Source organism: Dromaius novaehollandiae, chromosome 5 (assembly GCF_036370855.1).
Source record: "Dromaius novaehollandiae isolate bDroNov1 chromosome 5, bDroNov1.hap1, whole genome shotgun sequence".
Taxonomy (NCBI): Eukaryota; Metazoa; Chordata; class Aves; order Casuariiformes; family Dromaiidae; genus Dromaius; species Dromaius novaehollandiae.
This window is the reverse complement of record NC_088102.1, coordinates 56963001-56990912: the sequence shown is the minus strand read 5'-3', so window position 1 is coordinate 56990912 and position 27912 is coordinate 56963001. Positions and strand designations below refer to the sequence as shown.

Below are 27912 nucleotides of genomic sequence, written 5' to 3'. Positions count from 1 at the left end.
AGTTTTTATTCAGGAGGTTCCTTCTTGCCCTGTATTTGGAATTCATCTTCTTCTGAGTGCATGCTGAGCCTGATGCTCTGTGGCACTGAGGAAACACTGCCAAGGATGTTATCTTCAATTGTTTAATAAAATCAGTTGAGATTGTTAAAAATCCCATGGCTCTTCTCCTGAGTTCTAACTTACTGCTTTATGCCCTTGCTAATTTGCCATTTTTATGCCTACTTTTTACCTCTTCACAGTTTTGCTGTAGCAACATGTCTAGCATGAAAACTTGTCCCAGAATCAAAAAGCTGTTGCCTCTTCCTTTTTGCGGCTCTCTTCTCCTCGTGCACTTTCGGTCTTTCTGCACTGGCTGATAGAAACCTGGCTAAACATTAATTCACTTTGTTGTTGTGCATTAGTAATCAGTGGCTGCATCCCTGCTCTGAAGTGTAATGCTTTAATGGTGGATGAAATTACATTTATACATAAACTGAAAAAAGCACATAAGCAAATATATCTTACACAAATGACAACTGATATTTTTATTGCATTTAGTAAGTTAAAAATGTATATGCTGATAGTGGAATAATAATGACACAGATGCTTCAGCTTCAAAAAAATCACATACAGAAATGAGGTAATGAAAAATAACGTGGCTTTAGTGGGATTTGTGAGGTAGGATCAGAGCTAGATATTACCTTCAAAAACCCATGCAGCTAGATTGTTTATCAACCTATCTTTGTAAGAAATCTTTAAAATGAGGAACCTGTCTACCAGGAGGAATTCTCAGGTTTCTTTCTACAAAATTGTCATGAAGCTTTGACTCTAGATAAGGGAATTATAATGAAATAAAGGAAACATTGTTTAGTTGTCAAAACGAATTTGAAGTGTGACGTGTGGGAAGAAAGAAACCACAGAAAACTGGGTATTGGCTCCTTGAAATTTATGTATGTAATGTGTTGACTATGGATCATCTAAAAGAATCTAGCCTTTCATGATTGGTAGAATCAACTGTTTTATTAACCTTCCTGATTTAATTTTTTAAAAAGTATTAATATTAAGTGGGCATTGACAAATACTGCAAAAAAGCTCAAGAAGTATTTGAGTTTTTAATGAACTTAAATCTTCACCATTTCTGCTTTTTTATGTTTGATTATCATACTTGCTAAAATTTATGGGCCAGTGAAATGGTGGAATTTAAGTGAATGTTGTAGAGCATGCATGAAACTGTACATTTTTGCATCATAAACAGAAAATTGTGTTTAGAGAGATGATTAAAATTGACCTTTATACAGATAGGAGCTAATCACGTGCCATGCTGGAGTATCAAAAATCAAATATGTATTTTGGTGTAAGAATGGCGAATGCTTTTTCTGCTAACTACTATTCAATAAGGCTAAAGTCTGTAATGTTTGTGTATAAAGGAATATACAGAAATATCCTTCTGTGTACACATAAATATATGTATGAGGAGAGTCAAATGATGAATGAGCATATTTTAAAATACAGATGCAAATTTAAGGCATTGTGCTTATTTTCTAGTAGCCAAGCATTCTGCATAGTCATAAACACTTCACAAGAGGTATATGGATATACAGCTGGCTAAAAGAGCTATCTCAGTCTCTTAGTTTTGATGTACCTTTATAGAAAAATACTAGAGTATGTAGTCATGATAGTGCAAAGGGGGTTCTGTAAGACAGCTTTTTCTCTCAATAATGTTGTACAATTCTGTGTAAACAATCAGTAAATTTGTTTCTTGCAAATTCTCTGAGAGGCTTTTGTAAAATGGCTCAAGAAGGTGCACGTGATATTTTCATGTTGACAAGTTTTTCAAATGATGAGAATGAAGGTCTGTGTAATCGCAGTGACAGAGGTAGTATTGTAGAGCAGAAGACAACACTGTCTGATGCCTGTTTCTGTGATTTCATGCTCCTCAATTACTATTGAACAAAACTGGGAATGATAGTACCTAGCTTCACAGACTAGTATTTATTCCATGTCTGAAGTAAAATTTTCTTTTTCACAATTAAATTTTAATAACAGGAGCTGATCAATAATTTTTGTGTTTGTGTGTGTTGGGGGGTGAGGGGGGACTGAATAGTTAGTGATAGGCAAAATACCACTGGTTAGAAACTGTTGGAAGCTGATAGTGACCAAAGTAGTCATTATCTGGCAGCTATTTGATGGTGTAAAACAAGTGTCTGTTTCAGTCTACTCTTAGCTGAATTTGAGAAACTACTGTGGGTGGTTGTCACCAACCTTAGTGCCTTTTTCAGTAGTTTCGCACTGAAATCCAATAATGAATGAACGAGAGACAGAGATACTCCCTTGCTGTTAAAGTTGTAGTGGCCCTTCTTTCCGCATTTAAAAGCGTTGATAAATCTTTATAAAGTCTTTATAAAGTTTAAGTTGTAACTCTGTTAGGCTTAGGTTAGAATCTCTCTCTTCATGCTTCTCTCCGAGTGTAATTTTCCCTAGCGACCTAACAAAGCCTGTTTGCTGATGCTTCAAGGAGGATGTCAGCTCTATCCCTAGGCCTTTGGACAAAGTGGATTTGGGGCTTTTTTTGGTTTTGTTTTCTGCTGAGGTCCCTGAACTTGGACTTTACCTTAAAATGAAAGAACTCCTTTTGCAAGTGTTTAAGGTAATTATGTCACCTTTTTCTCTTTTTTCTGTCACTGTTTATTTCTTGAGTTTTGTGACTGTGGGCTCGTTGGCCATAAGAACTTCCCAAGGCTCCACGTGATTGCAGGAGCAGGACCCAAAGTGAGCTGTGAGTCAGGCTGACAGAAGACTGCCTCCAGGCACAGTCCTCACCTCTGCAGAGAGAGGAAGGTCTTTCCCTCTGCTCTGTTTGCTCATGAGGGGAAATAATCTGCTGCCTCTTAGTTATAGGACCCTTCACACACCCTTTCTGATGTCATGAGGTGACTGAAATACTGAGGAAAGCTTAAGTTTATTTCTGTCAACCAGCTCTGTGGCTCTCTGCATGGGAAAATGTGAAATTGGTGCTATACTCCCCTCTCCTCATGTGTGCGTTCATCTGAAATGAAATGATGCTATCCAAGTACCATGGCCCCTATGTGGCTGTGTGGGAAATGCAGTGAACCAACCAACGAAAATCTCCAGTGCCTTGATAAAAATGACAGAGAGCTAGTATTAATACTTGGTTAAAATGTTTCATCACCAGCAGTATTTATATTTAAACAGTGGTTTACAGTGGTGTTAAGTTTTTTTTCAATTCAGGAAATCAGAACTTAGCGAAATGAGGGTTGGATTAATTTTTTTTTCTTTTTTCTTTCTTTCTTTTTTTTTTTTTTACTGAATGTGTTGAATTTTGAGACTATTGAAACTAATTCAGGACAGAATACATTACCAGTGAAGGAAGCCTGTTCAAGAAAGCCTACAGCTGCATTTAGCCTGTGGTGCGTTTCACAGCATGGCCTTTCACACATCCTAGCTCTTTTTTCCCTTCTGCTCTCCATGCATCCATGCAAGAGCTATTTGCTGCCTACACCTAAGGAGGTAGACAGAGGCCCAGATTCTGATCGCTGTAAAAGCTAACATAGTTCCACTTAATTTAATGGTGTCTATTCTGATTTACTGTGACATAACTGAGCTTGGGATCTGGCTCTTAAATAATAAGCTGATGCACACTTGAGAAAAAAGATCTTATGTAAAATCAGGGGAGTGCTTTTTGTTAAAGACTGAGATGTTTATTTTTGTTTTTTAATCTTTGGTATAAATTCTAGGTGTTTCTCATCTCTAGTTTGTCACATCAGAATAAAATTAGAAGAATCTCAATCTCTCTCTCTCTATATATATAAAAATATTTTGGGCTTTGTAGAACTAAATCTAAATAATGTATTGTTTATATCAGTGAAATATATACCAATAAGATGCCTTTTTCAATGTGTCAGGGCACTTCTGATGCACTTATGCTGTCATCATTAAACTATTAGGAGGAAGTCATTTATTTGTTATTTCCTTTTGGCATCCATAGGATTTTAAGAGATTAGACATTACCCTTCTGGATACGTAATCCAATTTTGATGCTTTTATTTTTTCCAGTAAAACAGCAATAATTTGATATATTTCTGTTGTCTAAAGCTGTTTTGTCTTGCTGAAAGACATTTTAACTGGGCAGTATTTTGAAACAAAATTTCTTGTATGTAGCTTGTCATTATGTGTATAATATATAAGTAACTCTTATCTATTAAATTAATAAGAATGTGAGGAGAAAAATATTTTTGATCAGTGGTAACCAAACTCTGAGAATAGGGAGGAAAAAAGATGTGCAAAAAGCTTCAAAATACAGAACTGCATTGTTTGCAAAAAGCCTGCTGTTTCCTTTATGTCTAACTGATCTGTGCCAGAAGCCCTCTTGAATTTCTACAAGAATAGAGCTTCAGATCATCTGCATTCAGTGCCAGAGTCATGGCCCTGGAACCGATAATTGCCTCTGACAGGATTTAATTACCTTCTCCAGGACCTTTTCTCTGTTTGATTGGAGACCACCCCCTGCCTCCGATCAAATCAGACAGTAATAACACGCCGCGGCGCTGGAGCCAATCCCGAGCCCGGCCTGCGCGGTGACCTTGCTGAGCAGGAGCGGATTGGCGGTGTCAGCCTTGTCGGCGGTGTCAGCCAGCCGTCAGCCGGGGCCGGCCACCGGGAGATAAGAGAGCAGCATTAATGCTAATGGAGTCTGTCAGCATGCAGGGCTCCAGGTTGCATTTAAAGTACGGCAGTGCACACAAACAGAAGTAGTCTGAAGCCACTGCAGGCCTGAAACGTTAAGAATTGCAGCCTTTTCGGAAAGCCAGTTACGGGAAGTGTGCCGAAGCTGTAATTCAGCAGCAGCTCTGGCAGACTGACAGTTGTGTGCGCTTGATGTGACAGAATTGTTTTCAGGAAAGACTCTTCCTGCACTTTCCTCTCAGAAGAAATGGTGTGAATTTCCTAGTTTAAAACCCACCATTATTTTATTTCATAGATGGACAACATTGCTATTTTGTATGCATCTTGCAGCTGGTGTTTTTAATATTAAACTTGACACGTGCAGTCACTATATTATTTATGGTCATTTTGATAAAGAATCTAAACGTACCCTTGCTTTTAAGAAAGAATATTACGTTCTTTTTAGCAATCAGCTTTTGGAGGGCTAGTGTGTTTGAGGTGAAATAGCAGAATTTGGAGCGTAGTAGTTCTCAGCAAATATTTTCTCAGTTCTCAAAAATAAAGCAAAATCTTTAGCCCGTACCTGATTTAGCAGCTAGATGTCTTGACGGTACTACTGCGTTGGGAATTAGTTGGCTGGACTTCAACCTTAAGGTGTTTGTAGCAATCAAGGGTCAACACACATTATTTTGTTTTTGTTCTAAGTTATATTGCTCTTAGTAGAGCTAAAGGGCTTGTTTTTGCTCCAGAGAAGCCAGGTGGAGCTGGGATGGGTCTATGGGATGGGTCTAGGCATATTTTGCTCTGTATTTGTTGCCTTATCTGCTTTCACCTCTAAGCGAGATGTAAATGCAGTGTAGGGAAATGGAGGGAGCGGTGATTTGATGTCATGGTTACTTCTCCAGCTATCCTGCAGCTTTATATAAAGTACAATGCTGCTACAGACAGTGTGTCTCAGCACCTCTGACAGCAACAGGGGGATGCTGTTGTGGTTCTTTTTCCTGTGTCTCCATCAAAAAGAAGAGCAGTTTTCTGGTGAATGCCTTGCATCACAGTATTATCCCTTCTGATTTGAAAGGCCTACCACTACAGAAAGGAAAATGGATCACAAACAGTGCTGCATGAGCAGCATTACTGAAAGAAACAGTAACACTGAAAGGGTGGAAGCATTTTCCATTCTTTATTAGATAATCTAGCTCTTCGTGCAAACACCATGTGTTAGATTTGCCAGTTAGCCTCTTTTTCCCTTTTCCCAAGTTTCCATGTAACTGAGCACCCAAGACATTTTTGTATGTCTTGAATAGCGATTACAGAGAGGAAGGGCTGTCATACATCAAGGCGAAGAGATGTCCCTGTGATAGCATTGTTTGAAAATAAGGTGTGTTTCTACAGTGTAGCAGATAACCATGTACAGGTAACTCTGGTCTGACTGAAAGCCCATCCAGTTTAGAGTTACTTCAGCTTTCTGTGGATGGTCTGGCAACACAGCAGCCTTTTGAGATGACAATGTGGGGAGAAAGGGGTGGAAGCACTTTTTTTTTTTTTTTTTTTTTAAACTTTCAGTCTTTTACTACCGTATAGGAAAGTATGCAGGCTATTAGACTGAGACACCTAACAACTGCTCTTAACTGCAGTACAATAACTGTTGTTTCCTCAAAGCAAAGTACAGGAAGATCAAATACACAGGTGAAGCATTTACCTCTTTCTGAAAGCAAGTTCCTTCAGAAACATAGAATAAAATCCAGTAAGCGTGATTCTTTAAAATTTGAATTTCTAGAATGGACAAAGCCACTGAAATTATTCTGGTTTTGAAGTTTCAAAAGTAACATAATAGAACGGTGTGAAAGTTACTTTTACCTAATGTATGTGTTTGTTAGGGGGGTGGGAGGGGATCTAAAGCAAGTAACTCTCTTCTTCCCCCACCCCGTTGCCCAGACAGATTCCTCTATGAACATGTAATGATTTTCACTGAGGCACAGTGTTATGTTAAGGTAAATCTGCTGACTTAAGCATGCGTAAACAGTTTCGTGATTGTAATAAGTTATATCACAACCATCTCGGATGGGAAAATGGAAACAAAAGCACACGGCAGCAGCGATATGACAGTTTGTCAGTTAGAATGCTAGCCTGGAACCCACTTCTTGATTGCATTTTTCGGCAAATAATTTCTAAAGCATGTAGATCAATTAAAACCTAATTTCAAAAGCGTTAGAGGCACTCGGAACCAAAGTCTCTTTGAAAGACATTTTTGAAAATGTCGCTGCAAGTCAGTTCCATAGCTGTAAACTGGTAATCACAGCACTTCTCATGAAGGCGATGTGTGAATAAATATACTTGAAAAGAAATTGCAAAGTAACACAAGTTCTTTAAGGACTTAGGGTAGACAGGCTGCAAAGGCTGCGGTACTGTGAGCATTTATTCAGTAGCAGTCATAACTTAAGCAGCCCAGGCATCTCTCCCTGCTCCTGGTGGTTTATTCTCAGCTTTTGCATTTGTCTTGCCACAACTGTTTGTACAGCGGCACAGTGCACTTGGTCAAGGAGTAGATCCAGCTGGTAAGAGAGAAAATACATGCTGACTACATGGCAACACAAATGTTTGTGCCAGCCATAATGCTGGTTGGCATGTGGGGCAGAGTGAAGGCTGGGGGCAAGAAGATTGGGAGTTACTTAAGCGACCTACCATTGAATGTGAAATCACAGTCCACTCTCTTATTTTTCAAGTATGCTAAAGGTCATTCTAGAACAATAAAAGTTTTGTTTGAGTGTGCAAGAAGGATTGAGCATGGTCTGATAAGAAAACTTAGAGGTTTTCCATCAGTGATTTCTATACAAGCAAGACTGGCGTTCTCAATTCTATATTGAAAAATAGAAGTAAAATAAAATTTGTTAAACACAATAGCCATAGCTCATGAAAAGGATGATTTAGGAGTCATACTGTCAAGTGTTACATTTTCATTTTTTTCTAACAGTGTATTTAAAAAATAATAGCTTTTTTTTAAACCAGTATTGTATGTCTATTACAGTATTACTTTAATTACTACTGCCTAATTGTGAGATGATGAATAATTGTTGCTTTACCCTTTTCTATTTGAAATATAGATACTCCTTCTTCTGGTTTAGCTCTCTAAGCTTGTGTGGAGGTATACTAGAGATGAATTTCATCTATTCCATGTGACACAGGTTGTTTAACAGGAAAATGTTTTTACTAGAAGAGCTCATTTAAGGGTCCATCTGGAACCAATTGAATTCTCCAGCAGTCTAACCTTCTATTTCTAGAGGGAAAGAGGAGAAAAATCAGGAAGGAGTTTCAGGCTAACAATGTAGGTCTGCAATGTGAATTTAAGAACTTCCCCCTCAGCTCCCTCCAGCCACTCGTTCCTGCTCTTTTGCTGCAGTTTGCCACGTCCTCAGATTTACACATACAGCCACTTCTGCAACTTTCTGTAAATTAGATAATTCAAATAACTAATGTTAGAAGTCATCATCAAAAAAAGGGGAGGGGGAGAGAGGCCTGAAATAGTACAAATGAGGGAAGAGCAAATTGTGCTACGAGAAAGGAATTGAATGTGGGTCTGTGAGAGGAGACTGAGAGGCCCAGGAGCTCCTTGAGCCATTAGCGCTTAAGCCAGTCATCACGAAAACCAGTGTGTCATGTAACTGCAGACTCAGTCATAGACTTTTCTGATCAGCAGCCTTGCTTAGATTTACAATTACTATGCACCTCCCAGGACTTGTTGCAAAGGCTTTTTCAATATAAGAAGTTATACTACAAAATACAAGGCCACGTGTTGCGGCCTGATTCAAAGGCCAGTGGAAATCCTGGATGTATTTCCTTTATTCCAAATGCCTGTGGACAGAGCCTACATGTAGCATTTCTATTTCCCATGGTTGGATTTTTGCTCATCACATACTGCAAATCAGGCTGAGCTCACAGAAACCAAAATGGAGAGTTGCAGTAACATATCTTTAAAGGATTTTTTTCGTATTGGAAAGACATTAAGGTAGCACTTGGTATTGGTTTACTTATAAACCTAAAACTTGCCTGAGCTCATCAGTTTATTAACCTAGTCTCACATATAGGCACAACTTTGAGCAGTTTCTTTCTCAAATGCAGACAGCCTTATAGAAGACAGCAAATAATTGCTGCTTGATGAGGACGAAAAGGGTTATAGTATATACTTCAATTTCATGTAATTCTGAGCTTTTTTGTGTTGCTTGTTTACTTTCAAAACAGAGTCATTGTGTAATTGTATATACATGTGTGTAGTTTTTTACACACACACACACATATATATATACACACACACACACACACACATATAAAAACATATTTGCTAATACTATTTAGCAGTGTAATGCAAGGTCTCTGACCCAAGCAGCTTACAGCTGTTAGGAAGCTGTACAGAAAAATGGGTGATTTTCTTTTTTCTTTTCAAAAAAAATTTTTTTTCCTCTTAGAAGCTGACAATTGAAAAGATTTTATTTCTAAGTCATGTTGCACTGTTAACTTACATGAAGGGTGAACTGATATCAAAATGTAGGAAAATGCTATTAAATTGTTAATATAAACAAACAGAGTGTGAAGCTGTGAGTTGTTTGTAACACCAGATTCCTGGCAAAAATATTATAGGGAAGAGCATGGTTAAGGAAATTAATGTAAAAAAGTGTTGATCATAAAATATTGGTGAATGTCTTTGTGTGTGTCTTTAGGGAGGAGATAACTATACAGTTCACTTGTGACCCCATCTGCTTAAGTGCACTACACAGTTATTTAAAAAACCCTTATAAAAAAAAATAAAATCCTGAACGCAAAGAGCCTAAAAATGCATCTATAGTGAGAAACTGTAGCCAATTGATTATTCAGCTGGCAAAATGGAAATTTCAAGTTGCATAGACAGCTAATTGTGGGCTGCCTATGGAATGACAGGTCTATAATTTTTAGTTTTGTGCACATTCAAAGCCAGTCACCTTGACACTTAACAGTCCATTATCTGCCGGCCACCGACCATATGATGATATTCAAAGAGTGACAGGTCTTTTCCATTATAGAATGATAAAATGCACGATGCTTTATTTGGATAAAGCTATCTTCACAGATAGAACAAACCAGGTGCTTATCTGATCCTTGCATATAACAATGACATTGGTACACCTTTTACGCCACAGGGCTAGCCTTTTTTTCCTGTTGTTTTGGGATAAAGACGAGTGAAATTGGTATCCCCAACATTGCTTCCTAAAAGAACAGCTAACCTGGTATTCGTATCTATCATTTCTTTCAGTATTAAATCAGATAGATTGGAGGAAGCACTGGGACTACTTGATTCATGATCTAGAGAAAAGGTTTTTTTGTTTTTTTTTTTTTTTTTTTTTTTTAATTGCTGTGTTTCAGCATGAATACAGAGCAAGGTCATGAAACATGTCCCAGGATACTTGCTATCAAATAACAAAAATTAATAAACAATCACAAATCAGGCTGGGATTTAATTCAAAGTTAAACAAAGGGCTGGATCCAGGCTGGGATTCTGCCATATTCCTTGGATGCGGTAAATATGTTTGTGGCTCTGTCTTTGGGCTGCAGCAAGAGCATAAGATAGTGACCATGTCTCTCTGTAGGAGAAACATAGCTTGAAGAGTAGGTGATGCTTGCTACTGAGGGATATGTTTCTTTGCGTCAGGGCATTCCATGACTGAGCGTATCTTCGGGGCGTTATAGTATCCCATAGAGGAAAGTAAAGTGGTACTTTGTAACAAAGCTCAAGTCACAGCAGACAGAGAGATTCTGTCCCTTGTACCTTGCTGCAAAGGGAAGGCTGCACCTTCAAGCACTATAAACATTTGGAGTACAGGAACTTGCAGTTTTCAGGAACCCAATTAGAGATGGGCCCAAGCCAAAGTCATAAACTCTGTTTTGGCCTGAGCACTAGTTTCTGTGCCAAATGGTTCTTAGTGATTTTGTTTGTTTATTTTTTAAATCCTGAGTTTTTAGTTGCAAGTTCTGAATATACCTTTTGCAAAATTATTTTTAAAATATTTCTGAGCTTTTGACAAGAGTCAGTATTGTTTTTTTCTGATGCTAGAGCCTGTTCCAGTTCCCACTGACATTAGCGGAAAGGCTCTCACTTGGTTCATTGCATGCTGGACCAAGTGGCATATGACTAACCATACAGAACCTTGACAAAGATAACATTTATCAATAGTACATTTTAGAATGATCTTAAAACACTAAAAAATCCTGTGAATTGCGTATTTACAAACAAATTTCTTCAGCAGCTAGAGCTAGTGATCAGTCATAACATTTGCCTCTGGAAGGGATGATTCATGGATTTTCCAAATGATGTGCTGCTGCCATTTCACTGTTAAATGTTATTCCTTTAGCTACTTACTTATTCAGAGCTCAAATGAATGGCAGATCCACAATATTTTTGTGACTTTTTTCTATAAGAAATATACTTACTGTATTTCATATACAAAAGTAGAGTCTCCTATGTTCTAACATGTACAACATATTACATGTATCATAGCTCTGGAGAAAAGGCTAATGAAGAGAGCATACTCTGCTGTGAACAGTCATGAGACTTCATTTGTTCCGTGCATGCTGCAATAATACTAATACACCTTTTACTCTACAGGATGGTTCGTACTTGGGGAATTGTGTTTCATCCAATTTTCTTGCAAATAATGAACAAGTTCCCTCAGGTTTATTGGCACTATCTTGTGTGCACTTTTTTGGTGTAAATTATTTATTCTACTAATTTAACAGCAAACAGTCCTGGATAGTAAGCTTAGTGAGGCAATTTCATACATATTGGTTGTAGGTTAATTATTTAGGGATTGAGATATCTCTGGTAATGCCAAATAAGTACAGACCTCATCAGAGAAAGCAATTGAATGCATCTAGGTTTTCCAAATCTCAGATCATGCAACCATTATATGATGGTCATTAAGTCTGGCGTGTTATCACAAAAGAACATAAATGTGTTTTGAGGTAGTCCAGGAGTTAACCCTTAGAGTTCCTGTCATTCCCCAGGTGACTGACGCTTTGATCGCTATGAGCCAGCTAACCAGAATGTTCAGATCCACCGAGTCTGGTGTTTGGGAAATAGAGGTGGTTCAAGATGTTATTGGATATGGAACTCATGGGATAGTTTAAATGGTTTGGGGGCTATTGAAGTATGGATGCTGAAGAATAAACAGATAAATCATATTTAGGAACTACAATAAGCATCCTCTACTGTTTTTTAAAAGGTGTAGTGCAGCCACAGAGATGAGATAGCTTAACTGTCATAATTTTCACTACCTCTATATATAGGTGTTGATGCCAATAGTTTGAAAAACGTGAAACGCCTTGAACCCACATACCACTGCTACCCAGTGTCAGTGTAATGGAAATCGATACTACGTCTGTCTTTGTAAATTCAATGAGAGTAGTCTTCCATTTTGTTCTCACAGTTTTACCAGAATATTCTCCCCTTTTGATTACGCGGCAAGAGGAGAAGTACATATAGGTAAGGAGTTTGGTTTGGTCCTACGTTTGTTTTTATTTTCATTTTTCTTGGATTTTAAACATGGATGTGGATACTTTTTTAATGTTAAATATAAAGCAAGTTTAGAAAATGTGGGTTGAAGTTGAAGCAGATGCTGGGGAAGATTTGAGATGCTCCCTTACTTTCTAAGACAATTCATTCTGCAGGTTTAGATCAGCTTCATGGAAAAGCTTGCCCCTTTTCCAGTGAGCCCTACCTTGTTGTTTAAAGATCTATTTTTGCTAGAGTAGGAAAGTTGTTCACTCTAAAGCCTTAGGATTCATAGGATTTCCATTGTAAGGAGTAGAGGACGTGATGGTGGGGTCATGATTGTTGATGCATTCTGCACTAATTGGATTTTCTTTACCGTGAAAGCCTTCATGCCAGATGTGTTGCATTGGTAAGAAATACGAATAATTGAAGCCAGACCATTAACAGCTAGGATAGGATGGAGTCACTTAGCACCAGATTGAAGGGAGCCCTATTCATTGCAACATAAGGGTATCTGCTAGCAAGGATTTCAAGAGTATAACTGAGCATATTGCCCATTTCGCATTCGACTGATCTGAAATACATCCTAACAGTGTATTATTTTTCCGTATTTCACTATTTAAAAATGAATACAATCATGCAAAGAGGATGAAAAGCTCAGATGCATCACCTGTTCTCTAGTAGTAAGACATGCCAGTCTGCTGCTTGAGTTCTCCAGTTGCTGTGAGATTTTTGCATTTGCGAAGAGAGAGCTAATAAAACTTATGAGTAATGAAAGGAGATGGTAGAACCTTGGATAGGCTTTTAATAATGGAGTTGCTTCAGGGAAGCAAGGAAGAGACCTGGGGCTAGAGGTCTGACACTAGTCCCTGGCCAGCTTCTGAAAAGGAGCCCAAAAGGTGGGTGTTAAAATTTGTCCAAGATTCAAATGTAGACATGAGGTGGAGTAGAGAGATGCTTCTAGCAGTGAGCTTAGAAATCATTCAGCAACTTGTATTTTAGGGAACTATGGAGAATAAAAATGAAAAACATGAAAGGAAGATTATAATGTTTGGAAGAGTGTGTGAGGAATTTTGGCAAAAATGTGAAATAAAATGTGTACAGCTGTGTTAAGAAAAATATTTAACTCCATTTAAAATGTCATGAGTCATTAGAACATATTAAAGGCAAAAAGCAGTTTGGTTTGGTTTTTCAGTAGAAACGAAGGAGAAGGAAAGCCACATGTCAGTTAACACACAAACTGTTTAAGTTGCAAGAGTATGCTCCACATCTGCTCAGGTGCAATCCCTGTGCGATTAGGTCCATCCATTCAGCTTGGAATACCACAGTTACGCATGGAAATGTAAACACAGAGAATCAAAGTCTTCAGAGTTACATAGGGCAAATGTAGGAAGGGCTGAATGGGCAATATGACGGACTTGGAGCAATTTGACATGTGCTAGTTTTTGTTAGTTTAGAATCGTACTTACGCTGGCATCTCAGCTAGTAAGAAAAACAACTTTTTCACAACTTAAGGATTGTATGACCCTGGCAGGCTGGAAGAAGAGGGGAAAAAAAGTCTCTTGATGTTTGGCTTCTGTGGACTGTTCATCCAGTACAGCTGTTTTTCCTACAAAGTTGAGAAAATTGTGTAGAAAATTGAGCTGTGCAATGTGATTAGAATTGAGGAACAGTGCATGTAATTTTGTGGTACTAACCTGGCTACTGAGTGAGAGTAAGAAATGAAAGATACCACTTCATGAAATGAAAAAATACTGGCATGTGATAAACCACATGTTCAGCATGAGGAAGAAAAATGAATACTGACTTAGAAAGCAATGATGGATTGGTCATAAAAAGCCTCCCAGTTTGGGGAATTTTTAAAAAATACTTATTTTACTGACCTAGTTGGGGACACTTCGGGTAGTCCACTGTTTAAAGTTATGCCCGGATTACACATTTTGGAGCTGTGGAAAGAGTTACCTGAAGTAGCTGCAAATGAGCAAGTTGGGTACTGGAAGCAATACAGTTTCTAGATGCGAGGAAGTTAACGAGATTTAATTTATCTTTGTTAAGAAAACACTGGTTTTGTTCTTTAAATTCCTTATATCTTCTTTTCAGCTTATGCTTATTAAATCATCAGTTCAGGATGTAGTGAAATTAATGGATTATAAAACACGGTGATTCTGTTGGCTGTTGTGGTGCTGCTTCTCTGTCAATATTTAGTAACAAAACACTAGATTGCACTCTGTCAGATTCCTTGTTTTTTCGCTAATCTGAACTGAGAGATGCTTGCCATAATATGACATGAGATCCAGCACGGTACTTCTAGTGACAGACTTCTCCTTCATCTACTGGCAGAATCCTCAGAAAAACTCCAGTATTTGATGACTGTGCAAAGTTCCTCTTTCTCTTGCTGGCATTGACAGGAATTCTTGCAGAGATGATATTGTGAGGAGACACAGCAGTAAAGATTTTTTTTTAATCTTTTTTCATAACAAAACTCACTGAAACTCTGCAGAAACTCCATGTACCTTGTCTGCTAGGTTTTATGTAGGAGCTGCTTTTTTGTTTCTGCTGAGAAACAGTTCTTAAACATAATGCACACCTTAAAGCAAACCAGTAGGAATGACTGCGCAAAAGGTGTGGTGCTCTCCGTTGTGTCACTGAGCTGTTGCTCAGTTTACTTTCTGGACTGTTTAAGGACATAGAGACAAACTTCAGCCTATCTGCATGAAAAGGAGGGCACAGGACTGATAAAAAGCGGTGATCAGGGAAGCTTGAAATAAGAAGAGCTGACAGATTTGGGGTTTTCTGGATGGAATATAGCCTTTAAAAGTCTCTCAAGACAATAGCACTTTGTCTTTCATTGAGTCCTCTCATTTTCACATTGTTCTTCCATATGAAATGTTAAATGGAGATTCCACCTGCCTGTTTCACAAGTAGGTCAGCATTTGATAACTGCATTAAAATTGGCCTTTCCTAAATCCTCTCTCTCACTGTAATCCTTGCTCTCCCTCTCAGTTTTCCTATGTTCTAATACTCCATCGTGGAGAAAATTTTGTCTTTAGAGATATATTTTCACACTGTTACCCATGATGGAGCTATTTTGCTTTTGTTTTGGATCTTGTTTCTTCACAAAAAGCTTCTAAAGATAGACATCACAGATATGATGCCACATAGGAAAGAAGTCTTTTTATGCCAGTGCTACATTCTGTGCTTTCTTCTGTTGTCTGAAAAATGCCGTTTATGGCCATGTGAAAATCTCTTAAGAATATATTCAGAATATTTAAATACATTTGGTAATTTAATTCTCAGGCCTAACATCCAGTTGATTTTCAATGTGGCCTATCACTTCTGGTGTGACATTACTGAAAACCTTCTGATTAAAGCCAGTTCTCTTATGCATACTTTACCTCTGTGACCTATGAGTAGCTGAAAACCATTTGAACTCCGTCTAAATTGGATCCCCCTGGTTGTAAGTGTTACTGCATGTCAGTTCTGTGTCAGTTGGATGGAAATGTTGCTGCAGAGGATGAAAGTTCACAGCTCAGTATTAATCTACTGGGCAAACTACATCTGTTGCCTTCAGTTTTCTTGAAATATAGCTTCTGATGACCTCTGACAGGTAAAACACAATATAGAATTTTCTAATATTCATTTTTAGTGTAGATATTTAAAATGTAGCATATATCATTCTTCTATTCCAAATAATTGTTATCAGAGACAAAATTAAGAATACTGACCAGTGGGTTATTAAAAATGAAGACTAAAACATGTCTAGGTCCATTATTTCATAATTGTCTTGTTCTCAAAACAGAAAATGCAAATTCTGGCTTCAGTAAAGGAGGCTGCGTACCTGTGAACTGCTGTCTGTGATTCCCTTGATATGTGTTGGAGGGAGGTGGGACATTCAAACTGGTGTGTGAAGAAGAGTTTAAAGAAAAAAGAAAAAAAAATCCTGAAGCTATGTGGCTTCCAGAGTGGGCAGCATAAATCATTGAGTGCTGGTGGAGTGTGTCTGTAGCTTGCAGTTAATTTAGCACAAGTAACTGTTAAGAGAGTCTGTTTAGATTTGTACAGTCTAGATGACAGTTATCAACATCTTCCATCATAGTGTGACCCTTTTACCCTACTCTATCAGTGTTAGGGAGTCTTAAGTTGGAAGTAAGTTACATTTGGGGTTTGCTTTTAAAGTGACCTTATTGTATATAAAATTCCAAGCTGCAGAAGAAAAGGTACAAGTTTGTAAGTCTGCAACCTGATCTTACTTCTGTTCAAACTAATGGTAAAACCCGTGCCTCTTTCAGTAGAAGTAAGATTTACCTTCAATTATTTTATTGGTAGCTGAAAGGAAGCTAATTCTGTATTCCTTGCAAATCCCAAATTGTTTCTGAATCCAGTGAAGGTTGGTGGGAGGAAAGAAGTCTAAGTTTAAGATCTTGTTTATGATGGGATAAAAACTGTCCTTTGATGAAAGTGATGTTGTTAAGGCACTGGATGTGAATCGAGTTCCCCTTTCTCACAGCCTTGTTCCAGTTCTATTGAAAAAGTGTGCATGTGCTAGAACTGAATGGAGCCTTTGATTCTTAGAGCACCCTGCATTTCGGCATCATGTAAATCTCTTTCAAACCCTAAAAGAGAAATACTAGTGATCCGTGGAGTGTGTACTTAGTTGATCGTATCTTTTGAGCACTTTGAACTTCTTTTGTTCTATTGTTACAAGTTTGTTGTTGCAAAACATTACAATTTAAGTTGGACAAAATACTTCATTTGGCATTTCCTTCCCATCCTGTCATTGTGTAACCCTTACAGAAGTCCAGAACAAGAATAATAATAAATTAATATAGATATCAGGATAATTTTGGATGCTGGCTATTGGATCAGCTCTTGGACAGTTTAGAAGCATAGTCTTCTGTTGTATTCATCTTTGAATCCAGACTTATAAAATCCTGGAAGCCTGCTTCTTTTTCCTGAGTCGCACAAAGAAATAAATTTTTGATTACAAGATGTTCAGAATCCAGTGTCCAAAAACTGTGGCGTTCTCTTCAGTCAATGGTTCTGACACCTGCAATTGAAAGAGAAGTCAGTGGAGCTCCCTGTGGCTGCAGCATTCTGGTCTCATTGATTGCTTTGACAGACTGGAGCTTATTCAGCAGTAATACCATTGGATTTTCTGTAAATATGTATGCTGTACATACACACATTCTCATATAAGTGAGCAGTATCAGTATAGGAACTCTTAGAAAGCAGTGTTTTTAAAAAAAGAAAAGTAGCTTATAGACTATGGCAGTCTTGTGGCTTGTGGGCTTTAATCATTAATTTTCACCTTATTAATTTGACAGTATTGAAAATAAGTAACTTTAGTGTTCTGACCTGACAAATACATGGAAAAGAACACACTGATAAAAATCCATCAGGAGATAGATGAATGTTTCAAAATATGAGTGTGGATAGTTTTCCAGATTTTGAACTGAAAGTACTGATGTGTGGACTGACAGTGATGATCCCTTCCTTTCCGTTTGTTAGCTGCCATTATTAAGAATAGAGAACCCTAGACATGAAATAATTTAACCGTTGTAGAACGTCCGTGTATGGTATATTTTCCTTTTAAGCTTACAGTGTCCCTATGACAGGCTGGACTTGAGAGAACAGAAAGTATTTAGCAAAACAAAAAACAATAGATGTAATAGATTTTACTTGATAGATTTTACTGCTTGATAGATTTTACTGCATATGAAATAGCAAGCTAAAAATCACATACACTTTTAAGAAAACTTCTATTCAACAGTCAACATCTCATCACAAATAAAAGGTCTGATCTTGAGGCAGGGCAGAACGTACTCCTTTCAGTGGCATCAATTTAGCTAGAAGTGAAGGCAAGGACTTCAGTGGGATGAAGGTTATTCTACAGGTTTGCTTTCTGAACCAACAGCATTAAGTATAGCCTTAAACAGAAGCTTGGGCAGAAACTTAAACATACCTCTGTCCAGGTTTATTCTAGATTTTGACCTTTTTAAGGTTAACAGCTTGTTCTAAATGCAAAAGAGTCATTGTCAGTTTATTAGTTTATCTAGCATCTGGTTATAGAGACATCAGCTGATCTAAGGAAGGTTTGTGTCTGCATTTGCCGTAGAAGGGTAAGCTATAGAGTTTTGCAGGCTTAGTCCCATACTGGATCTCTCTGTGCCACTGAGCTTGTGGAAAGTTTAGAACTGAATCTCTGCTTTTTCCTTTGTCTTCTGCTCTACCATTTTTACATTTTTAATCCTTTCCCTTTCCACTCTGCTTCTCTAGAGCTGAGGCTCTCACTGGATAGGCCATTGTGATTATGGGGGTGCTACAAAGAGACACTGTGACTCTACTGTGCCCCTCAACCACTGTCAAAGGCTGTGGTGTATGCAAGTGTGAAAGCACTACAGAAATCAGTGGGACTCCTAGGCAGATGCAAAGGTACCTTGGTTAAATCCTAAGTGAACCTGATGTTTACAAACTGTTTCTGGTTTAGAGGGCATATTTTAGAATAAGATCGCAGGTTTGAATGACACTACAAAAGATGGAATTGGGGTCAGATCAGTATGTCTGGGGAGGAGGAGGGGGTGGAGATAAAAGAAGGCTCCTGAAATGTATAATTTGGGCTAACAGTGAACTAATGGAGAAAATGACTTTTAACACGTAGATTTTTGGAATCACCTCTTGGAAAAAGGATGATATCAAAACCTGTGGAAATCATGCCTGGATTCCTTTTAGAAACTTAAATGCCTTACCAGAAAATCCTCTCAGGATTTGACTCTTTTTCTAGTAAGTTTCCTATCTGTATATCCTCTAACATAAAGAAGTCTTCTAGTTGCTTATTAACACAATTTTCTAATTAGGCATATTGATAATTAAATTGCATAAATCCATGTGCAGAAACGTCTTGTTGTGATTCTTGTAAAGCATGATAGAGGACCTTTAAGAGATGTTTGTTTGTAGAACTTTTTTATTTCATGTTCTCTGCTATGTGCATGTCATGATGAGGTTGCAAATATAATTCAGTTAAATTTACAAATCATGCTGCACTTTATAGAAAATAGTGCTTGGTATCCTTAGCCACCGCTTGATCTTGAGGGTTTCCTTTTGTACATAAAAATGTTGATACTATTGTAATAAATATCTTGACATAAGTATTTTCATCTACACTAGCGCATTTTCTAATATTTTAGGGTTTTCTTGTTACATCCTGATTTGTGTTTAGCTCTACAAGTACATGGCTAAGTGGCAGGAGGAGTAACATATAGTTTGTAGTCCATCGTCTGCATTCCCTTTGCATTAGGTGTAACACTGGCATGAAAATCGGAGCCCCTGCTCCAATTTTTCCAGCTGTCTCTGTCTCCCTGTGATCTTTTTGTACAAATTTTCTGGCAAGCCCTTGAATGTGCAAGCTTATACCCCTTTCTAGAGTGAGTGAGTGTGTGTGTGTGTGTGTATATATATATGTATGTATGTATGTCAGAGTCTCAAGACACAGGTACAACTGAATAGAATCATTAATGTTTTTCAATAGTTCAGGTGTGTTTACTGATGTAGGCAAACCCTTAAAACCTAGGATATTTTCTTCCTTTGCCCTCTTGCTTCCAGATTTCTATCTAACTTTGTCTGTTTTATTTTCATTCAAATGCCTGAATAAAGCAATATGAGGATCTTTTCACTGCCATCTTCAGGTCTTATTTATAGAGTACTTTTATAGCTTCAGCAATTGTTAACTTTTAGGCAATAAATGTCATCTTACTTCTGAGGTTACATTTGTTTTATTTTCCTTAGCAATCTTATTACTTTAAAACTGTAATATGTTTTCTATTTTGGTCTTTTTCTGTCACCCCAAGGGACTTGAGCTATAACTAGGATTTGCATTGACAACAGTGCTGCTGTTACTTTGCACGTGATTGCAGGTAGACAGGCAAGAGTGCCAGGGCCAAACGTGGTGTTCTATTGGAAGAGCTTGTGCCAAGTTTTCTATTTGAACAGTTTGGAGGAGACATGATGTCACTTTCTCCCTAAAGCGAATTTGGACAGGAATGTTGTGCAGTATTTTGAGCATGTGTTTCAATAATAACAATTAAAGTAATACCTTACATGTTTCCTTAGTTTTTGCATTTACTCTCTGGTTTCATAGTCCTTGCCCTGCGTTTCTCATATGCTAGTAGTATTTCTGTTTCATTATTTTTGAAGCGGAGTTTGATGACACTGATTTAGCAGTTTCTCACAGTTCACTGCTTCAGTTTTCATCAAATTATACTTCTAGTTATACTAGACACTTTCATCATCAATTTCCATATGCCTCAAAGACACGCAGGGACCAGTCTGCCAATATCAAACTCAAATGCTAGACAATAACTGGAATAGGGGATTTTTTCCTAGAGTGTCTGAGGCAATATAGAATCACTCAGTTCTTAGCAAGTGGTTTCAGCTTGCATGCATTGAAAATCTAGACAATAACTGCTACAGAATATTGATTTTTAAAAAGTCAAATCAAGGGATAAAAATGAACATTAACCAGAGAATACACCGTAAGATTTTATCCATTTCATTCCAGAACTCTGTCTTAAATTAGAGAGCACTGCATGCAAATTGAAGCTTATTTCTCTTGCCACACAGTGTGGGCTTCTTGATTATCCTGCACTGTTTTCTGTATAGCAGTGTTTAATAATTATGAGAGTTAACAAATAATAAAGATTTTGCCTTCAGGCTCTAGGTTGAACGTACCTTTGGATCAGTGGTGTTACTGTTCAAAGTGACAAAACTGGAAATGACTGTGAAAATCTTTTCCTGCTTTTAGGGAGGCTTGTTCTTAACTTTGTGTTCAAATTGGAGAGATCTCCATGTTGGAACACCTGACCCCCTTGGAAAGCTTTTCGTAATGTTTATTCTACAGTTCCTTACAATTTTCTATAAAGGGTGCTATCCCTGGCTCAAAGGTAATTTGGAGTCTGTAAACTGGAACTAGATGCAGATATGCTGGAGACCATGGTTCTTATGTTTGTCAAAAGCATAGATTTAATTATGCACAGCATGAAGTGAAGCTCGGGTGCCTATTTGTTTGGATGTAAGGGAGGTTAACTCTAGCAACTGTTGACAACAGTCATCAGCAGATGAATTTTCAGTTAAATCTGCAGCCTTCAATAAATTTTCAAGATGAAATAGGAATAATATTCTCTTTTCTGCACCACCATGTAAATTTATTTTCACTGTGAGGTAAGGTCTGTTTCAGTTTTGCAATTTGTTTTCTGTGTGGATTTTTGGCTGATGGTGAGGAGAATTTCATATGTAAGTTTAGTAAGTGCAATAGGGAGTTTCTTATGGGAATAGAGAGGAGAATTCTCCTCTATCTGCAGGAATTTCAGTTCATGGAGCTTGTCATTTGCATAACCTTTCTGTGTAGTGTGTGTCTTGAGTCTCAGTGTCTGGGAGTAAACCTAAGTGTTCCTGCAGTAATGTCTTTGCAATAACTACCATGCCTCAAACGGTATTTTCATCTTAATGTATGTACAAAACTGCAGTCACTGCTCTGCTATGAAGGAATAAATCACCCAGACTTCCTTCTTCATTTTGAAAAAAGAATGTTTTGTAGAATGCTCAAAACCAAAAATTTAGAAGGAACAGTTTCTTCTCTAGGTACACTGACTTGCAGTTACACTGGGAATTTTTAGAAGGGCAAGTGATTCACCTGCAGCTTTTTTGCATCACTTTTTATTTCTGCAGAGAGCAAGTGGGAATGTTCCAATCAAATATTTAATTTAATTTAATCGGGCAAGGCAGCAGACAGCCATTATCCTGTGACAATGTTCTGGTCCATCGAATATAAAAAGAATGCCCAGAGGACAACTGGTGATATTTCCTTCAGTAGTCTTACTTGATGCTCTATCAGCATTACAATGATCTGTTCCTCTCTGTCTGGAGATTCTGACAGAAGACTTGAGTTTCACTTGCTTGTAAGAATTGTCCTTTTCTCAGAAAGCTGGTGCTCTTACAAGGAGAGGGAAGAAGACAGGCTGTGGATTCTTCCTGAAGATGTAGTATTTACTGCAGTGCTGAACAGGTTAGTGTCTAGAGCTCGTATTTGCGAGAGAAAAAGATAAAAATTCATAACAAAAGATTATAAAAATCTAAAGCCAAGAGGCATTGGCTTTTGAATTCAGTTTTTAGGGTTTAATTAGCTGCTAGATCCTAAGAGCTAAAAGAACTGCAGTCTGAGTCTTCAAAGCTGGAATCTTCTGGCTTTTGTTTTTTAGTCTTTTTTTAATCCAGTACTGCGTTTTTCTGTTGTATTCATATTCTTGGCCAGAATGCACACCAAATGTTCAGTGACTGTCAGACTATAAAAGGAGGAAGAGAGCAATGGAGCTTCTCATCCATCCAACTACACTGAAAATTTGGAATGTAATAGCTGCTCAGTGGGGTATAAGGTCTAAACCAACACATTAGTTTCCCCCAGATGTCTTCTGTTCCACAGTTACTGAGGAATATCTACTTTACTGAGGGGAAGGGGCCTGTTAGGTTATGATTCATGGCAGAATCACAATGGTCTGCATTGAAACATGGTGAATCCAGTAACTTCAGTGTAGTTTGCTACCAGTGAATGTCCACTGGATAAAACTCTCCTTTTGTAAAACAGCAAAGCAAAGCAAAATACTTATTGTAGAATCCTGTAGGTAATTTACTAGCTGATCAACGTGTCCTAGTCTCTGTGGGCTAAAATCTGTTTGTCCCTGCAGCACAAACGAGAACCCTCACCACTCTGGTCTTAAAATGGCTAAACATCCACAAAATACATGTATTGAGGAAAAAAAAAAAAGAGAAAAGAAAAAGAAAAAAGAAACCCCCACCCCCCACCCCTCTGATACTGTGTCCAAACTAAAAGATAGCATGAAACCATGGCCTGACTTTCAAAGAAAGTGTGGCATGTTCTGTGCCGGTCTTGGTTCTGCACTGCAGACTGCTGCAGTCTATATTATGCCAGCATAAGTATTTGTCAGACTGTACTGTGAACCAGACTGGGGAACTGATCTGCCTTAAAACCTTTTTTCCCTTTTAGGAAGGGGACTTGATTTTTTTTTAATTATTATTATTTTTTAACTGAATTTGTTCTTCTTGTGTGGCTTCTATCCTTGAGAAGTAGGAGGGGAAATAAGTGGCAGAGGAGTAGGGGAGTTGAGGAAACATCCTTAAAATGGCAAAATTGGTCATTTTATACTGTGTAACATGGCCTTGTAATCTGGTCTTGCCTCTTTTGGTCAGATGGAATAGTACCTTATTCTCAGAGAAGTCTCAGAGAATGACACACAGCAAATTGTGGAGCATGATAATGGTGCAGGGTGATGACATATGGTGCATGATGCAGGATGACTGGGCAGGATTTGTCTCAGGTCAGTACTGTAACTGCAGACCAATATCATATGTACATTCGAAAGGATTTTTTTTCTTTCTTTCTGTATAAAAGATCACTCAAAAGTTTTAAGTATTCAGGGAATGAGTTCCTAGAGACAGACTTTAAATAATGCCTTTCTTATTATATAGCTTTACAGATATTAGGGAACATTTTCCCCAAAGCAAAGAGCAATGTGAGATGGATTTCCATGGCTGGACTCTGGACTGCTTTGTGTGTGTCTCAAGTTTTTGGTCCTTCTTGTGTTTAGCTTAAAACTGAACACAGTAGTACCTGTGAAGGATACTAGAGATGATGGATTTTGAAGAATATGTATGTTTTTAATGAAACTCTAATGCTTTATGATTTTTTGACCTGCATCAGCTTCACTTGTACATTTGATAATAGTCACTTTGGATTTTTAAAAGTGAAAGAACAAAATTCAGAGCAACCCTTGAACATGACTAAGGTTTAAAAACATAATACACACTTCTAACATCACAAATAGGAAATATTAAAGTAAACAAAAGCTACCTGTTCAGTATTTTGAATTTCTCCCAACTAGAAATATCAGTCCTGTGACACTCAAACAGCTTGTTTACTTCTTAAGTTTTCAGATTTCTCTCTGAGATTCTCATGTCAAGTGTGTAGTAATATATACATTCTAGCCACAATAAAGATACATTTTCTATACTTACATACTTGCATTCTGATGTTGCTCTTGTAATTTAGAAAAGAAAGGCAAAGAAATGAAACTGTCTTCCTCAGAAAACCCATTGATCAGTTTAAGAAAAATATTTTTCTCTCAGGTAGCAGCTGCAGGGCCAACACATTTCTAAAAGTGGGTACTTCTTTAGAAAATGTACTGTTCTCAGGGAAAACAGAAAACAAGTAGTTTGTTAAAATAAAGAGTTTCATTCTGTGCTCTTCTTGATGAGTTTGCTGAGTCACATAATAAAAACAATGCTCCCCTTGGCTGTATTACAGCTTGGTGGTGTTGCTGAACATTTAGTACTGTGAAAAAGATGTCGCCTTAGAATCAGGTCCCGCTCCTGAGTCATGTAGGATAATACTTTGGGAATAGCTTCACTAAACCAAGTAAAGTAACTTTTAAGGCACATGCTTTACTTTATAAGAGGACTTGCAGATGAGGCAAATGCTTATTTCAGTACTAGGAAACTGAGACACTGTGGTAATGTCTGATTTGTCTCCCTCCATACAAGGTGTCACAGATAAAGTCCTTGAGCTTTCTAATTCCCAGGCCTGTTACCTGCCCAGATTTTTTACCCTGTTTCTCCTGTGCTGGAAGCTCCTTTCTGTAGTGCTGGGGGCTCTAGATGTGGTACAGGGTCACAAATACAGGAAAAGTCTTCCTGATGCAACTGCAGAGAATGGGCGCAGCAGGTTCTGCAGTGCTTTTCTGGATCAAACCGCCCCCCCCCCCCCAAGGCTTTTTGCATTTAAGCTGGCACTGGCACCACATGAAGCTGTCCTGTCCTGCATGTGTCTCCAGTTGCTCATCTTGCTCCCTGCCTTGTTCCAGCACGGGCCTTTATGCACTGATCAAATGAATCAGATGGGGAGGCTGACCCACACTGAAACAGCCTGCTTTTCTCTGACGCTTACTGGATCACTTTCCCTGATGGGGTTCAGTGTTTTCACACAAGTGCTTGTGCAGGGACGGAGGTGGGATAAGTGGGGTGAATGCTTATTTTACAAGAGTGCCAGAAGAAGTCAGCTAAAAATATTCTTGAAACTATGGCCTCAGACTCCATTTCAGGCAAACGGTCCTCGAAAAGGTTGCTTCGATAAGGACGACTCATCTGTGGACCATTTAGTCTAAAACAAGCATTTTCCTTTGGTGGTTCACAGTGCTTTGCTTCTATTAAGAGGGAAAACAATAATAATAGCAAATGACACAGGAAGGTCTCCTGTCAAACATGGAAAAAGTTATGCAATTTAATTTTTTTCAGGTTGATTTTTCTTAATTTGCCATGTTTCTAAACAGGCCCATCCATCCTAGTGGGTTTCTGTCTAGCAGTACCCTAGATCCTTCTCATTGTTTTCAACAACAAAGAAAAACCTCTCTAGTTGCCGTGCATATCCAAAGGTCAGCCAGAATCAAAATTATTTTAAAATATGTAGTAGACTACAGGCTATGTATCTTAGAGGCCTGCTAGGAGCTTTTATTTTTCTGTCAGTTTGATTTTCATAATTGTTTGGAAAATTCTCCCTTTTCCTTGTGCTGTAAGTGTAGGGTTGTGGAAGTCCTCTTCCCGGCCGTTGTCTTCAGAGGAGAAGAGCAAACAGGTCTCCTCTTTACTTCGTTACTGTTGTGGCTGTTGATACAAGTGCTGGGGTTTGTTTGTTTGTTTGTAAGGAAAATCTCATTTTGTCCTTTAAAAAAAGAACCGCCCTCAAACAATGTTCAGGTTAAACTGATGACGGTACGCGAATGTTTCTTTATGTTTTCTTTTGATGGCAGAGGTTAGCTTCTTGACAGGAGGAACAGACCACTGCATTAATTTCTAGCGATGAAATGTGCGGAACATGTGAAAAACCTCTTTGGAGTTTGTTTTTTATCGCCCCCCGCCCCCCCGAGGGTTATATTTATGTACATACGTACGTACGTATGTAGTGAGCTAGCTCGCCCGAGGAGAAGCCCCGAGCAGCGGTGCGTGGTGCCGGGCCGGCTCTGGGGGAGGGGGTGCGAGCCGGGCGCCCGCCTCCCCGCGGGCGCTGCCCCCTGCCCCGGCTTTGTGGCGGCGGGTCTCCCCACCTTGACCCCGGCGCGGCGGCAGAGCGGCTGCTCCTGCCGGCCTCTCCTGCCGGCTCGGCGGGGGGAGGCTTTGCCGCACTTGGGAAATGCAGCAGCGCTTCGCCGCTCCCTCCCTCCCTGGCCGGGGGGGTGAAGTGCGAGGCGGCGGGAGGAGCCGTGCGTGCGGGTGTGTGTGGGGGGGTGTGTGTGTGCGCGCGTGTGTGCGAGCAGCGCTCCGTGGCCGCCGTGTTTCCTGGTGCCTGCTCCCTGACCCCAGTGGCAGTCCCGCTCACTGCACCGCGCCCGCCGCCGCCGCCGCCGCCCCGCACCCAGGCCGCCGCCGGGCACCGCCGCGGGGTCGGGCGCAGGCTCTGCCCCGGCCGCGCCCCCGCAGCCCCATGGAGCGGCCCCGTTGCCCGCGCTGAAGGCATCGCCGACCCGCAGCGAGAGGCGGCGGAGGGAAGAGGGGAGGTGAGCGGCCCCGGGGCGCCGCGGCGTGGGTGCCGGTGTCTGCGTGCCGGGGGGGTCCGACGGGAGGCAGCGGCGCACAAAGCCGCGGGTTAGAGGTGCCGTGTCATGGGCAAGTGCGGGGGGAGCGGGCAGCGGCTCTGGCGGCGGCGCCGGGGCCAGCCTCCTCCAAACAATAATAAGGGTAAAAGCGGCCGCCGGCTCCGCCTGCCTGCCTTCCCCGCCGTGACTGCTTGCAGCCCGGCGGGTCGGGGTGGCGCGGCGGCGGGGCCGCGGGGCTTTCCCGGCGGGAGGGCGGATTTTTCGGCGGCGCCGCGCGAGCCTGCCCTGCCCTGCCTCCCGCAGGCCGTGCCCCGCCGCCCTCCGCCGCCCGCCTCCTCGTCCGGGGGAGGCTGTGCTGGAAGTGGCCTGGCCGCGGGATGGGGCCGGGGCGGCGGGGTGATGGGCTGGGCGCAGGAGCGGGACAGGGAGGGTAGGCCGGGAGCATTGTGCTGGCTGGGGCGGGCGGGCGGGCGGCAGCCCCGGCGGGCGCAGCGCGGAGCGGCCGCGGAGAGCGGGGCCGCGGGGGGCGGCCCTGGCTTCGGCGGCGGAGACGGGGCTCCCCGCGCGGCGGGCGGCGGCACGCCGTAAAAGTAACGATGGCAAGCGGGCTGCTTTCCCGTTCCCCGGCGGAGTTTCCCCTCTGTTTCGCAGGCGAGAGAGCTGCCTTTCACAGCCTGCCTTGAAACCCTGATCCCAGAGGCCTAAAGCACTTGGAAGCTGGGGGGGGGCGAGGTGCAGGGGAGAAATTGAGATTGATGCTGCTGGGATAACCCCGCCCTCGCTCTCTGGCTGCGCTCACCCTCGGTCCACTGGAGTTTATTTCATCCCTGCCCCCCCCCAAAAAAAAAAATCATTTGAGTTTTTTTGCAATTGCGGGGAGGGGGGAAAAGGCTGATGTAAACTTTGTGCGTAAAAACCCGTACAACACAAAAACTGCAGAAATGCCCCCCGGGTGGCAAAGCAGCGCAGAGAAGCGGTGGGGGCGGTGCGCGGCGGCGGGCCGGGGGCTGCGGCACACGCCGGGCCGGGGCCGCGCCGGAGATTGGCCGCCCTCAGCCATCAGTCAGCGGCGGCGGGGGGCGA

General features: G+C 40.3%; 1 protein-coding gene across 5 annotated transcripts in view; it reads left to right on the top strand.

The window, feature by feature from the left end:
- Window positions 1-27912, top strand: part of MPPED2 (metallophosphoesterase domain containing 2) — a 206576-nt gene that overhangs the window by 69141 nt on the left and 109523 nt on the right. The window contains exon 1 of one of the 5 annotated variants that reach the window (XM_026122185.2): window positions 26471-26790. The exons of the other annotated variants lie outside the window; for them this stretch is intronic. The gene's annotated coding sequence lies outside the window, so the exon portion shown is untranslated. Of the gene's footprint in view, window positions 1-26470; window positions 26791-27912 lie in introns of those variants that run through there. 5 annotated transcript variants of the gene reach the window in all.